The sequence below is a fragment of the Choloepus didactylus genome, chromosome X, assembly GCF_015220235.1.
Source record: "Choloepus didactylus isolate mChoDid1 chromosome X, mChoDid1.pri, whole genome shotgun sequence".
In the NCBI taxonomy this organism is placed as follows: Eukaryota; Metazoa; Chordata; class Mammalia; order Pilosa; family Megalonychidae; genus Choloepus; species Choloepus didactylus.
The window spans coordinates 51,581,495-51,585,891 of record NC_051334.1 but is presented as its reverse complement, the minus strand read 5'-3'; the positions used below and the strand labels follow the sequence as shown (position 1 = coordinate 51,585,891).

The following is a 4,397-nucleotide window of genomic DNA, read 5'->3' as shown; positions in this document are numbered from 1 at the left end:
GCTCAATAAATATTTGCTGAAGGGGTACATGAAAATCAAGAAAACAAAAACCTCCACTAGACAGTTAAAGCCCTGTGAACACAAGGATTATATCTGCATTGTTCATTGCTATTTCCCCAGCACCCAGCACAGTGCTTTGAACAGAATGGATGTTCAATAAATAGTTGGTGAATGAATTAATGAACAAATGAATGAGTAAATGAATGAATTAATGACTACCTCTTATAATGGGCATGAAGGGAAGTAGGCTGGGTATTTATTTCCAACATGTGGTTCCTCCACCTGTATGGTTCCTTAGAGATCCCTGTTAGAGAACTAGGGTCATTCAAGGGCTCCTTTCAGGCCAAATTATGCCTAATGCTGATCTGGAGAGCTGCTAATTTCCCGCAAAGACAGGCTATGAGCAGAAGTTGCTTTAGTTATTTCACTAGACTGAAGTAGAAAAGTACATGTCATTTTTTGAGCACCTAATGGATGGATATCAGACCCTGCTAAGCTTTTTACACACATTACCAATCCGATTTATTTCTTTTTTTTTTATGCATTATTTATTGTGAACTTTAACATATATACATAACAGTGATAACTTTCAAAGTATGATTTAACAAGTAGTTAGCAAATTTCAAAGAATGTCATGGGTCACAGTCCCACAACTTCAGCTATTTCCATTATTGTAAAATATAACATACGTATGTTAACTTTTGATGTACAGCTCAACAAGCAGTTATATAGGTAATTTCAAAAATTGTTATGGGTTACAGATCCACAGTTTCAGTTCTTTCCTTATTATGAAATATAGGGTATATACAGAAATATAAGACTTTCAAAGAACGATTCAATGAAGCTATAGAGCAAATTTCAAAGAATATTATAGGTTACAGTTGCACCATGTCATTTACCTCCTTCCAGTGATTCCAACACTTCAGAATCTATATATATATATATATACATAAAGTTTCAGTATTCATAGACCTTTGTTAAATCTTATCTTGTTTGTTGCTACCCCTTCCTCTCACTTAATCTCTTTCTCCATATTCACAGGTGTCTAGGCAGTGACCACCATAACTTGTTCATATTGAAAGGGGGTGTCAACAATATGGGGAAGGGGGATGCATCTGATTGTTGTTCTAAAACAGGCTGTTACCTCTGGGTTTTAGGACTTGTCTGGCATAGGAACACTCTGGTGGACTTAAATTTCTAAGACATAAAACTTAGTGAGTGAGAACAGAGTGGTGGAGGTCTTCAGGTGGAATTCTGATTGGCCAGATGGACTCCACCGCCTGCTTGAAGTCCTTGCTTCTCACCATCAGTCAGTAAAAAGCCGTTAAGTCAGAGGCAAAAGCCACCCAGCTTTTGCGGCACTTAGAGGTAATTTCTGGACAGAAATTCACACGATTGTTTACGTCAAATCAGATATTACCAAGTGAGTGCTTGACTTGCCTCATAGAGCTACTCGAAGACCCAAACATAAATACTCCACTGATCTTAAGTATTATCAGTTTGCTGTCTCAACTAGCTTTAGACAATGAAATCGAGACTGTCTTCAGAATACATATCATCTGAATAGTGTACTTGCAGGAGTGGTTTATCGGAACAGTGCTTGCCACAATGATTCAGTATTTTTACAGTGCATTCAACTTCTGCAGAGGTTAACTTATAATGTCAAAATTTTCCATTCTGGTGCCAATATAGATGAATTGATTACATTCCTGATAGATCACATTCAGTCTTCTGAAGATGAATTAACAATGCCTTGTCTAGGATTGTTGGGAAACCTTTGTCAGCACAATCTTTCTGTTCAAACACACATAAAGACTTTGAGTAATGTGAAATCTTTCTATTGAACTCTTATAACCTTCTTGGCCCATAATAGTTTAACTGTTGTTGTGTTTGCACTTTCAATATTGTCCAGTTTGACATTAAATGAGGAGGTTGGAGATAAGCTGTTCCATGCCAGAAACATCCATCAGACTTTTCAGTTAATATTTAATACTCTTGTAAATGGTGATGGTACACTAACTAGAAAGTATTCAGTTGACCTACTGATGGATCTTCTTAAGAATCCTAAAATTGCTGATTGTCCTACCAGGTATGAGCATTTTTCTTCATGTCTTAATCAGGTATTAGGTCTAATGGGAAAGATCCTGATTCTTCTTTAAAGATTTTAGAATTACTTCTTGCCTTCTGTTCAGTGACTCAGCTGCACCATGTGTTCACTCAAATGACATTTGAACCACTTCCATCTGGCAACACCATTCTGGGAAGCCATCCTAAATGTTTAGAACCTACTGTGGCTTTACTTCATTGGTCAAACCAACCTTTGGACGGATCAGAAAACTGTTCTATTTTAGCATTGGAATTGTTCAAGGAAATATTTGAGGATGTCATAGATATTGCAAACCCTTCCTCAGCTGACCATTTTGTGGTCCTTCTACTGCCTACAATCCTTGATCAGCTTCAGTTCACAGAACAAAATCTAGACGAGGCCTTAACAAGAAGAAAATGTGAAAGGATGGTCAAGGCCATTGAAGTTCTGTTAACTCTGTGTGGAGAGGATACTCTGAAAATGCATATTGCAAAAATTCTAACTACTATCAAATGTACCACTCTGATAGAACAACAGTTTACATATGGCAAGATTGACCTGGGGTTTGGAACAAAGGTAGCAGATTCTGAATTATGCAAACTTGCCGCTGATGTAATTTTGAAAACTCTTGATTTGATGAACAAACTTAAACAGTTGGTTCCTGGTATGGAAGTGAGCTTCTACAAAATCCTCCAGGATCCACATTTGATTATGCCTTTAGCTTTTGCTTTAACATCAGATAATAGAGAACAAGTACAATCTGGATTGGGAATATTATTGGAAGCTGCACCACTGCCAGATTTTCCTGCTTTGGTACTTGGAGAAAGTATAGCAGCAAATAATGCTTATAAACAACAGGAAACAGAACATATGCCCAGAAGAATGCCTTTGCAATCATTAAGTCACAATTTTCCAACATCTGTAAAGTGTTTAACTCCTCCACGTTTGAAAGATAGCATTCCTGGATTGAACATTGAGGAATTAATAGAGAAACTTCAGTCTGGAGTAGTGGTAAAAGATCAAATTAATGATGTATGACTATCTGACATAATGGATGTATATGAAATGAAATTGTCCCTGTTAGCTTCCAAAGAAAGCAGGCTACAAGATCTCTTGGAAGCAAAAGCTCTAGCCCTTGCACAGGCCGATAGACTGATTGCTCAGTATCACTGTCAAAGAACTCAAACTGAGACAGAGGCATGGACACTTGCTGGTATGTTGAGAGAAAAAATGAAGAGCTGAGTGTGTTGCTCACGTCACAGCAGGTTGAATCAGAAAAAGCCCAGAGTGATATTGAACATCTCTTTCAACATAATAGGAAGTTAGAGTCTGCAGCTGAAGAACATGAAATACTAACAAAATCCTATATGGAACTTATTCAGAGGAATGAAACCACAGAAAAGAAGAATAAAAATTTACAGATCACATGTGATTCTCTGAATAAGCAAATTGAGACAGTGAAAAAGTCAAATGAATCACTCAAGCAACAAAATGAAAAAACTATTGCCCGATTAATAGAGAAAGAAGAACAAAGAAAAGAAGTCCAGAGCCAACTAGTAAACAGAGAGTGTAAGCTCTCAAACTTGCAACAAAAAACAACAGTACAAGAAGAAAAGATTAAAGTCTTACGAAAAGAAAGGGAAGATAAGGAAGAAACTATTGACATCCTTAGGAAAGAATTAAGCAGAACAGAACAGATAAGGAAAGAGCTGAGCATTAAGGCTTCCTCTCTAGAGGTTCAAAAGGCACAATTAGAAGGTCGTTTGGAAGAGAGAGAGTTTTTGGTGAAGCTTCAGCAAGAGGAGTCAAACAAACACTCTCATATGATAGCAATGATCCACAGTTTAAGTGGTGGAAAATTAAGTCCAGAAACTGTGAATCTTAGTATATAGACATTATGGCATTTGGGAGTTTGTAATCTAATGATATTTTTGATCTATTTATCAATTGGTGGAGTTCCAGAGAGGTAATTCTTGACTCCACAACAATAGGAAGTTATTATCTAATTAATTAGTAAAGAACTTGATCTGATGTATGTTTTTATTTGGTCTTTTGAATAGAAATTTGTTTTTTTTTTTAAAGTTTCACTTTCTGTTTCTGGCTTTTATTGCTTAAAGCATTCTTGGTTCTTGGTTCTTACATCAGAATATTCCTAACTTCCATTATTTTTTCCAAGTCTCTTTCCTTTTCCTTAGTTGCTTTCCATTCTCTTCGGCCTGTATCATTCATTCTCATTTGTGACTATTTGGATTTTTAAATCAAACGTTCTTGATATAACAATCCTAAATATTAATTTGAGAATACACTTATT

At 36.3% G+C, this 4,397-nt stretch overlaps 1 pseudogene; it reads left to right on the top strand.

Annotated features, from left to right (window-relative positions):
- Window positions 1-1,266: 1,266 nt before the first annotated feature.
- On the top strand, window positions 1,267-3,978 carry LOC119523821 (annotated as a pseudogene).
- The last annotated feature ends 419 nt before the right edge of the window (window positions 3,979-4,397 follow it).